This window comes from Plecotus auritus (genome assembly GCF_963455305.1).
Source record: "Plecotus auritus genome assembly, chromosome: 6".
In the NCBI taxonomy this organism is placed as follows: domain Eukaryota; kingdom Metazoa; phylum Chordata; class Mammalia; order Chiroptera; family Vespertilionidae; genus Plecotus; species Plecotus auritus.
Genome location: NC_137773.1, coordinates 23628032 through 23639920, shown reverse-complemented (window position 1 = coordinate 23639920; position 11889 = coordinate 23628032).

Here is an 11889-nt window from a genome sequence, read left to right as displayed (position 1 = left end):
AAGCCACATGCAGCTCTTTGGCCCCTTGAGTGTGGCTCTTCCACAAAATACCACGGCCTGGGTGAGTCTATTTTGAAGAACTGGCATTAGAAGAAGTTTAAGTTTAAAAAATTTGGCTCTCAAAAGAAACTTCAATTGTTGTACTGTTGATATTTGGCTCTGTTGACTAATGAGTTTGCCGACCACTGCCCTAACTGCTTCTGCCTGCCAGCCTGATCAACCCCTACCACTCCCTGCCACCTGATCGACGTCTTACTGCTCCCCTGCTGGCCTAATTGGCCCTAACTGCCCTCCCCTGCTGGCCTGGTAACCCCTAACTTCCCGCCCTTGCCAGCCTGGTCACCCCTAACTGCCCACCCCTGCAGGTCTGGTAGCCCCCAACTGCCCTCCCCTGCTGGACCAGTCACCCCCAACTGCCCTCCCCTGTAGGCCTGGTCACTCCCTACTGCCCTTCCCTGCAGGCCTTGTCACCCCCAACTGCCCTCCCCTGAGGCCTGGTCCCCCCCAACTGCCCTCCCTGCAGGCCTGGTTGCCCCAACTGCCCTCCTCTTTTGGCCTGGTCACCCCTACCTGCCTTCCCCTTCAGGCTTGATCACCCCCAACTGCCCTCCCTTGCAGGCCTGGGCCCTCCCTTGCAGGCCTGGGCCCTCCCAACTGCCCTCCTTTGTGGGCCTGATCGCCCACAACTGCCCTGCCCTGCTGGCCTGATAGCCCACAACTGCCCTGCCCTGCTGACCATGTTGTGGTGGCCATCTTGTGTCCACATGGGGGTGGCCATCTTTGACCACATGGAGGTGGCCATCTTGTGTGCTTGAGTGATGGTCAATTTGCATATTAACTCTTTATTAGATAGGATAGAGCATTTCCACTGCCCAAAAAGTATCTGCGCTGTGCCTATTCATGTCTCTCCCCCCTCAACCTGGAACGACTGGTATTTTATCATCTCTGTAGTTTCACCTTTAACAGAATGTCATACAGTTGGAATCATACAGTATATAATCTTTTCAAATTGGCTTTTTTTTCACTTAGTAATATGATTTAAGTTTTCTCCATATAATTTCCTGGCTTCATAGCTCAATACTTTTTATAACTGAAAGTTTATACATAAATAAACATTGGTACAAATGTACCAAAGTTTATTTATGCATTCATGTACTGAAGGATATCTTTGTTTCCAAGTTTTGGCAATTATCGTAAAGCTACTACATTAATAAATATTTTTTTGTGTGTACATAAGTTTTCAGCACTTTTGGGTAAAGTACTGAGGAGCATGATTTATCAATTGTATGTTAAGAGTATGCTCAGTTGGGGAGTGGGTGTAGGAACTGGGTGGAGAAGGATAAAGGAGGAGGAAAGGGGGACATCTATAATACTATCCACCATGTATACTAGAGACCCGGTGCACAAAATTCATGCATGGGTAGGGTCCCTACGCCTGGCCAGCGATTGGGGCCAATCGGGTTCCCCGCCCCCCCTCCCCACCTCCTCCTTCTCTCGCCACCTGCACGCCGCAACTGTGGTTCACCTGCCTCCCCGCCTCCTCCTTCCCTCGCCAGCCGCATGCCACCCCGCTGCCGCTGGTCACCCGCCATGTTATGCACTGCCCCCTGGTGGTCAGCGCATGTCATAGTGAGTGATCGAACTCCCAGTCTCCTGGTCGAACTCCCGAGGGGACATTTTACATATTAGCCTTTTATAAAGTAGATATATATGTATATATACACATATGTGTGTGTGTGTGTGTGTGTATTTGAAAATTAAACTATAAAAGAGAAATTGTCAAATTGTCTTCCAAATTGGTTGTACCATTTCAGATTCCCATCAGTAGTTTATGAGTTCTCGTTGCATCTTTGCCAGTATTTGGTGGTGTTAGTTAGTATTCCAGATCTCACCCAGTGCTTTAAGTTATGTAGTGGCATCTCATGTTTTTGTTTACATTTTCTGATGACAAATAATGTAGATCATTTATATATGCTTATTGGCTATCTGTGTATCTTCCATGAGGTGTCTGTTAAAGTCTTTGGCCCATATTTTTTAAAAAATCAGGTTACTTGTTTTCTTATTTTTGAGTTTTAAGAGTTCCTTATGCATATTGTGTAACAGTCCTTAATCAGATGTGTTTTTTGAAATATTGTGCCCAGTCCATGCCTTGTTTTCTCATTCTCTTGATATTGTCTTTCACAGAAAAGAAGTTTAAAAAATGAATTAAAGTTATCAATTATTTCTTTTGTGGACCAAGCCTTTAGTGCTGTGTTTAAAAACCCATCACCATACCCAACGTCAGCCAGGTTTTCTCCTATATTCTACTGTAGGAGTTTTATAGTTTTGCATTTTACATTTTGCTGCATTTATATGGTCCTATTTTTAGACTCTTCATTTTGTTCCACTTACCCATTTGTCTATTCTCTCACCAATACTACACTGTCTTGACTAATCAATTGATGTTTTTGACAAGAGTTCTAAGAAAATTAAATGGCCAAAGAACAGTCTTTTCAACAAATGATGCTATCACAACTGGATAGCCACATACAAAAAGTATAAATTACCACATACAAAAATTTACTCAAAATGTATCAAAGATCTAAATGCAAGTACTAATGCCATGAAACTTGTAGGAGGAAACCAAGGTACAGATATTCTTCAGCTTGGATTATGCAGCAATTTCTTTTACTACACAACAAAGGTACAAGCAACAAAGGAAAAAATAGATAAGTTGGAATTCATTTAATTTGTCAAAATTGCAGTAGAGGGCACATCAATAAAATAAAAAAGACAACCTGAGAATCGGGGAATATTTGCAAGTCATTTATCTAGTAATTGCCTAGTATTTAGATTATATCAAGTATACTAACAACCTTTATCTTGACTGATTTGTGAGTGACTAAGAAAATAACATAATTTATCCCCAAGCCTAAAAAAAAAAAATCTCATAATATCTTTGAATAGATTTTGGTGTTCATTCAATTACAGACAAAACCTATGTTTTAGAATACAAATCCATATTGCCTACTGTTCATGATTGTAAGATTGACCCTGGGTACTCGTTAGAACTCAACTCCTGAATCCCTCTTCTAGAGGTTGTGATTCTTTCAGGTAAAGAGGAGCCCAAGTGTCTGTACTTTTAAAGAACACCCAAGGAATGTATTATTTTTTCACCTTTGAAAGTATTTACTTATAGTTACCAAAAGTAGTAAAAAAAATGGGTTATTTTTAATAAAGATAATATTATTTAACATTGTATTGATTGAAATATTTATGATTGTAAATTGCATTAGGTTTCATGTTATCAAACACACGATTAAGATAGTTTTTCAAATGCTATTTAATACTTGAACAGAGAATGAAAATTAATCAAAGGATCTTAGAATTGGAAAACAATTTTCAACACCCTGTAATCCATCTTGTATACCATAGAAGGCTCTGTCTGGTCACCTAAGAGTTTAAAGCCCTGGTTGAAAAGATTCTGATTGGCTGTAGAATCCACTGCAAAATAGGATTGCCTTAAATGCCTTAAGAGTGTGTAGTTCAGGCAGAATCAGCATTTACCATAGTGCTTAAATCTAAATGCTCTATTACTGTCTCTGTAAAGAAAAAGAGAAAGAAAAATTATTATAGACAGCATTTAAAATTGCCTGGGTATTGCACTAAGTGTTTCTAAATGAGGAGCATGGTGTGGAGAGGCTGTGCTCCACCTCCACAACCAGCTGGGACCCACATGCTCCCCAGTCCTTCTCACATCCTTCCCTCAACTGGGGCTTCTTGGCTCTTCCTACATGGTCAGTCCTGGCTCAGTCATGGAACCCACTCACACTGGAGAGAGAGGGGGATTAGAGATGGTTTTGATGGTTCTCTACAAGTAGAAACCAATTTGGGAAATAAATAAGAAGAAATAAATTTGAGAGGAAATGAGGAGGGAGCTAGGAAGGCTAACTGATCCTTTAGACTACAAATTCCTTTAAAGTGAAGCATATAGGAAAGGAGGTTGGGTGGAAGTGTCCTGGAATGCCCTGATCTCTAAGGAAGGTTTGCAGTCTATCATGGAGTTCAGGAGACGAGGTTGACCCTCAAAGGAGTCCCTTCCTAGCATGAACAGGCCCATTGTGATGGATTTCAATTTTCTATAGTCAAGTAGGTTTCTTGCTCGATTATGCTCTCTGCAACTTAAAGCTCTATCATAGAGATTATCAGTTATATTGAAATAGAATTCAATATATTGGTCATAGACTGCCATTAGTAAGTCATAATGGTTAAATTAAATGATGTTTACATTTGCAGAATATCCAGCAGAGTTATATTGAGAGGTCAAATACAAAACTGCTTTTGCAAATGAGAACTCCCGGGAAAAGTACCAGTGTGATTTTGTGACTTTTACTGAGATAGTACAATTTTTTTTCCACATATACTGTGCTTGGCCTATAAGAAACTTGGGTTTTTCTATCATTTTGTGATGGTTTCTTCATTATTTTGTGAGAGCCAATATTTAATCTTGTTTTCTTACAGCATTACACTGCAGTAACTGCATCTATTGTAGTAAGTAAAACCATTGGTTGCGCAGATTGGTTCCATTTGGTTGTTGCAATCATGTAATCGCTGCATATATATCTTACAGTCTGGCTGTTAAACATAAAGAAGAACATAAAATTTGTCAGATAATGATCTTTTTAATAAAATACGTTTTAACTTTAGTACAAGATTCCATGAATCAGAATGGAATGAAAATATTCTATATTGAGGTTTGGACAGAAATAATCCACTTAGTCATAAAATATTATTGATATATTTTTACAAATTCAATAACATTTTTTAAAAAAACAGACAAATTGCTGAATATGTTTTTATAATGTAGCCATTCTTGTCTCACTTCTCCTACCTGCATTAGGTTTCCCCCATAATTTAATAACACAAGGAACCATAAAATGGAATTTTAATAATTTCCCTATCTTTTTCAATGGTTCACTATTAGAGTATCAGATACATTTAGATTATCAGCACATATGTACATATTAGAGAATCAGATACATTCAGATTATCACCATATATGTATGAATGTTCTTTAACCTTAGTACAACATACTATATATCAAAATGGAATGAAAATCTTCTATAATGAGGTTTGGAAATGAATCATCCAATTAATCATAAAATATTATTGATATATATTTACAAACCCAATATCATTTGTAAAATACAGACAAAAAACTCAATGTATTTTTATAAATTAGCCACTCTTGTTACACTTCTCCTCATGCCTGCATCAGATTTCCCCATTATTTCATACCACAAGGTGTAGGAAATGAAATTTTAATAATTTCCCTATATTTCGCAATGGTTTCACTATTAGAGTATCAGATACATTTAGATTATCAGCACATATGTACATATTCAATACATTAGTATTTGCGTAAGTATATAAAATTTGGTTAGTAATGTCAGTATTGGTAATTTACCTAAATAAACAAAATGGTATGCATTCTGACATACCGGCTTTTAAAATGTCATTGTAAACTTTAGCTATTTAGATGGTTCTTCCCTCTGTATAATATTCTGTTCTGTGAATATATGAAAATTATTATTTTACCCACCTTCAAGTGGATAATATTTGTAATCCTCTTGTTTTGCTAGTCTACACAATTCTACTGTATTCTTTTTCATTTCTTTCTTTTTTTTAAGGAGAGAGAGAGAAAAAGATTTTAACTAATGGCTCATGCAGTTGTGGGGACTGGTAAGTTTTTAGGGCAGGCTAGAAATTCAGGTAAGTTTTCTATGTTACAGCCTTGAGGCAGAATTCCTTTTAAAAATATTTTTATTGATTCCAGGTAGAATGGGAGAGGGAGCGAGAGATAGAAACCTCAATGATGAGAAAAAATCATTGATTGGCTTCCTCCTGCACGCTCCCCACTGGGGATAAGCCCCACAACCGAGGCATGTGCCTTTGACTGGAATCGAACATGGGGCCCTTTAGTCAGAAGGTCGACGCTCTATCCACTGAGCCAAACCAGCTAGGGCCACAATTCTACTTTAAATGCACTGTAACCTTCATCAGATGCTTGCAAATAACAATGATACCCAATAATGGAATCTTTGAAATAATGGGATATTTTCATCTTGTCCAACATACTGAATAGTTTTTTAAGACTGGCTTAATTTCATTTAATCTAGCATAATAATGGCACAATTTAAAAAATTTTTTGAACTATCAGTCTTTTGCACATTTTGTTTGGTGAATTTTTTTTAATAGAAGGAGGGATAAGGTGTGGATAGATAGGAATATCGATTAGAGAGAGAGAGAGAGAGAGAGATCCATCAGCTGCCTTCGGCATACCCCTATTGGGGATTTAGCCCAAACCTGTGCATGTGCCCTGACCAGGAATTAAACCAGGGACCTCATGGTTCATGGGTGGAAGCTTACCAATGAAAAACACTGGAAGAGCAGTGTGGTGAAATTTGCTATTAAAACCTACAATATGAAACAATTAAAAGTTCACCTTTTTTCAATATTAAAATTAATGAAAATCAAACTTACCGGTTTGCGCACCTGTCTTGCAAGTGCATGAGACTTTCCTGTAACCAGCACACAAACGAAAATGTAAAAATAAGAAGAATATGAAAACAATCAGAGTTTCTTTGGGAAGAACCTATAGCTTTTAATAGCAAAATACTACACATATTGCCTACTCAGTACCTCCAAGTTCTGAGGTCAGCCTCTTGTGGTAGTATCAAAACAGTAGGTTCACAAAATAGCTCCAGATCTGGAAATATAATTCCAAATTATTCTGATCTGTGAAAAATATGTTTAAGTGTTGTGCAGCAATCACCACACTCTCCTGTGAAGATACCATGTTTCTTTTCATTCATTTTTTAAAAATGAGACATGCTAGTCAGAGAAGACAATACCTTGTTTAATGTCTCTAGTATGCCTTGCATAAAGTCACCTAACATGAAGAAATTACTTACCACTTAATGAAATAGTATTTAGTTCTAATACCGGGGTCTGTTCAACACCTTAAAATTACTTTACTCAAATTCTTCTGTCTCCTTGAACAAACGGAAGATAAGTTTCCAGGAGAGGGATTAATGAGTTCTCCCCTTACACAAAGCTTTTACTTGAGTGGCCTCAGAACTGGCAGACAACAAATCAGATTGCCAAGGAATGTCAGATCTAGGAGACATCATTACTCCCTACACTCTGCATTTAGCAAACATAGAATCTGACCTCCAAAAAGTAATAATAATAATTAGGTAAATAATTTTAGTCATAAATGGACAAAAAGCTAAGTTCTGCTTATTCTAAACCACCTCTCTGCTTCCATTCCTCTCAGGTGGGAAAAGAGAAAAAGCAATCCACAGATGTAATTTCTTCAAAGGGCTTTGCAACTTGCCCCCTTTCATTAGGCCAGTTAAAATATTACAAACTCAATAAAAGAAGATGCTCCATTTCGAGATAACAGAAGTTGTCTCCTGCACTTTATAAGATGTATGAACTGCTTCATCCAGAATTGAAATATACTCACCAGAATACAGAGAAAATGCCAAGGCAGTGATGAACATAATTTTGATCCATGATGAGAAGAAAGACATTTTACCAAGTCTGAAGAAAAATACCCAAAAGGAATGTTTATGACACATGACACAGAAACAAATTTCCTACTTATAAATGGAAGTTCCTTCCAGGCAAAGGACCTGCTACTCCCCTAGGTTCCTAATCATATTGGACTTTCCCTTTTTCCTTTGCTCAAACTCACAGGATCGAGGAGACACACCTGGGAACAGAAGGCCTCTTAGAGACTTGAGAGAAACACTAGGACACATTCTCAGCAGACTTAAGAAGGAGCTGTTCATTTCCAAATCTTGCCTCAGCCCACAGAAGCCTGACACCTCTTAAAGAAATATGCACACTAGAATCTCCGTTTTCCTCAGAACATAGAAACATTTCAGGAAGACTGACCTGGAGCAGGCCTCACAGCAATGCTGCTCACCATGGCCAGCCCATACATTCCCCATCCAACCTCCCTGAAACCGGAGGCAGTGGAGCCTGAGGCCTACAGCTCTAGAGACTGTGCCTATTTTGTTCCCTTTCCTTTGTCATCCTTCTTCACCCAGCTGAGGAGTCTCCTGTATTGGCTTGCTGTTGAGGAGTTGATGGGGTTAGAATAGATGGCTCATAATAACATAAGGCAGGGGTATTCTGTGTTCTGCCTAGAGGCTGTAAAACAGCTTGTGAGACATGCCACATCAATAACTCTCAATAGGTCTTCCCTCAGTAGGACCTTCGGGATGATATTATGATATTCTCAGAACTGTGAGGTGGGGATAAAGTAATAAACAGTGCTTTAAAACCCTAAAGTAGAGAAGAGATGTGAAAACTTTTCAAGCTACTGAGTTGGAAAGAAAGGAGAATCAAAGCAAGAAAAAGAAGAATAAATTTGGGAAGCTGTGATTACATCCATATATACACCTTTAGTATTTTGCAACATTAGGGGCACATTTGACTCAATTGGAGATATGGTTTATTAAACTCTTTATTTTGAAATAAATGGAGATTCTCATAGAGGTTTAAGTAATAGTACAGTGAGTTATCATGTTCCTTTCATTCTCCCTAGGGGCCATCTCATAAAGCTATAGTACAATTTCACCACCAGGAATATTTAAAAAGCTTTCAGATAAATATCAGGCAGCCAGCTTTGATCTTTGGCTTGAGTACAACATGGAAATATTAAGATCATGAGAGAAAGAAGGCTGGAGTGAAGTTGAAGCCACACGGTACAATGCACTAAATTTTATATTGAATCATCTGATCATAAGTGAAGAAACAAGATCAAGTCAGTATAGCCGAGCTGACTTAAAATAGAGTCTGTATAGTCAGGCTGACAAAATTAGTTCAAACCAAAAGTGCTGAAGCATGAGCAATGAATTTTTTAATTAGCCTGAGGACTCATAAATGGAGGGATATTTCATGTTCATGAAAAGGAAGACTCCCTATAGTCAAGAAATCAGTTACTTCCAACTCGACCTATAGATTCAATACAGTGTCAATCAAAATCCCAGCAAGTTACTGTGTGGCTGCTATTAAACCAATTCTAAAGTTTATATGGAAGGCAAAAGATCCAGAATAGCCAATTGAGTATTGAAGGAGAAGAGCAAAGTTGGACGATTAATGCTACTCAACTTCAAGACTCACTATAACTAACTCAGTAATCAAGGCTGGGCCTTGGCAGAAGAAGAGACAAGTCGATTAATGGAAGAAAACAGGGATCCCAGAAACTTAAATATTCACAACTGATTTTTGACAAATGAGCAAAGGTATTACAATGAGGCAAAGATAGTTTCTCAGAATAGTGCCTGATCAATAGGATATCCACATCCAATAAAATAAACTTAAACCCAGACATTATACCCATCACAGAAATTCAGTCCAAATGAAGCACGGACCTCATATAAAATGCAAACCTTAAAACTCCTAAGCGATAAAATAGGAGAAACTTAGGGAAGGGTGAATACTATTAAATACCATACTTTTTAAAAAGTTCTTACCCAAGGATAATTTTCCATTGATTTTCAGAGAGATTGCAAGGGAAGAAGAGATAGGTAGAAGGGGAGAAAGAGGGAGAGAGAGAAAGAGAGAGAGAGGCAGAGAGAGAGAGAGAGAGAGAGAGAGAGAGAGAGAGAGAGAGATTTGTACAAGAGAGACATTCCTTGGATGCCTCCTGTAGGTGCCCAGACCAGTGACAGGATTGAACCTGTAACCCAGGTACTTGCCCTTGACCAGAAATCAAACTGAGGAATCTTCCTGGGAGTACAAGAGGCTGACACTCCCACCACTGAGTCATACTGGGCAGGGCCAAACCCCTTTACTTTTCATAGGGAAGACTGTTCCCTTTTTTCCTTATGCAACCAAATCAATTAAAAGTAAGCATATTAAGTAGTACATATGGAAAAAGGTTCAATGAAACTATCTCCTCTAGCATTTAAGAATACATGCATTTTTGAATGTTCAATCTATCCTTCAGACAACCAGGGACAATGATTCCTAGAAGGACCAGGGCTGAAGCAGTCCTTACAGAAATACTGTACAAAGAAAACACAATAATGTGTTCCCCAAGGTACCCACCTCAAGGAGACACCATACACAGGGAGACTGTGGATGTCTTGTTTACTTGTGCAGCCTCAGCCAGCTCCACTATGTTGAGCAGTGTATTTTAAATACTGCTATAGGAAGACAAATGTCAGGAGAGATAAGACACAGAGGGATCATATGTCCTGGCAGTGACTGGGAAGTGACCACACACAGAGGTCATCAAAGCCATTCCTACAGCAGGAAGTTTAGAGGACAATTTTATCTGATGGGCATAATGAATGTGGAGGGGAGAGAATGATAAGCATGTTATAGATCCTAAAATAGGTATGATATGAGGTCTTTCTAAGATAGGGAGCTGTGTAAGATCAAGAGATAAGGCAGGAAAAGAATGTCAGAAACTACAATTTGCAAATATGTCTGGAACATCAGGAGTTATAAGACATAGATAGCTGTGAGAGGCACCTGGAGAACTTTGTAAAATTACCTGTGCCCATGTTCCTTCCCAAGGTTGCAATTCCCTTTGCTATATGAGGTCCTAGTAACTGGTATTTTAATAAGTTTATAAGATGATGGTAACTTGCAGCTACAGTGAGAGTGACTGAGCCTGAGCCACATAGCAATCTCTGGGACAGTATTACATCAATCTTCCTACTTCCCTAAACCAGAGCTTTCATAGTTAGTGAAAATATATACAAACCTGTTTGGGGATAGCTTTAGTCACACATTTACATTAGACTTCTTTTGGAAATATAGCTTGTTTCAAATTTCTGTGATCCAGTCTCAAAAAAAGGGAAACTCTAAAATGATAATGATAGGTTATTCTTAAGAATCTAGAGCCAGCCTTGGCTGGTGTTTCTCAGTGGTTAGAGCAACAGCCCATGCACTTTAGAGTTTTGGGTTTGATTCCCAGTCAGGGGCACATACCTGGGTTGAGGATGCACCCCAGACCCTACTGGGCACGTCGGGGAGGCAACCAATACATGTGTCTCTCTCACATTGATGTTTCTCTTTTTTTTTTTTTTTTTTTTTTTTTCAAATTTTTATTAAGGTATTATATGTGTACATATCTTATCATTGCCCCCGACCCCCACCCCACTCCCATATATGCCCTCACCCCCCAATGTTTTGCATCCGTTGGTTACTCTTATATACATGCATATAAGTCCTTCAGTTGATCTCTTATTTCCCCCACCTCTCCCTGACCTTACCACTGTAATTTGACAGTCTGTTTGATGCTTTACTGCCTCTGTAACTATCTATTTGTTCATCAGTTTATAATGTTTTTCATTATCCCCAAATGAGTGGGATCATGTGGTATTGTTCTTTCATTGACTGGCTTATTTCACTTAGCATAATGTTCTCTAATTCCATCCAAGTGCCTACAAATGGTAGTAATTCCTTCTTTTTTACGGCAGCATAGTATTCCATTGTGTAGATGTACCATAGTTTTCTGATCCAGTCATCTGCTGATGGGCATTTAGGCTGTTTCCAAATCTTAGCTATTGTAAATTGTGCTGCTATGAACATAGGGGTGCATATATCCTTTCTGATTGGTGTTTCTGGTTTCTTAGGATATATTCCTAGGAGTGGGATTACTGGGTCAAATGGGAGTTCCATTTTCAGTTTTTTGAGGAAACTCCATACTGTTCTCCACAGTGGCTGCACCAGTCTGCATTCCCACCAGCAGTGCACGAGGGTTCCTTTTTCTCCGCATCCTCGCCAACACTTGTCGTTTGTTGATTTGTTGATGATAGCCATTCTGACAGGTGTGAGATGGTATCGCATTGTTGTTTTGATTTGCATCTCTCGGATAAT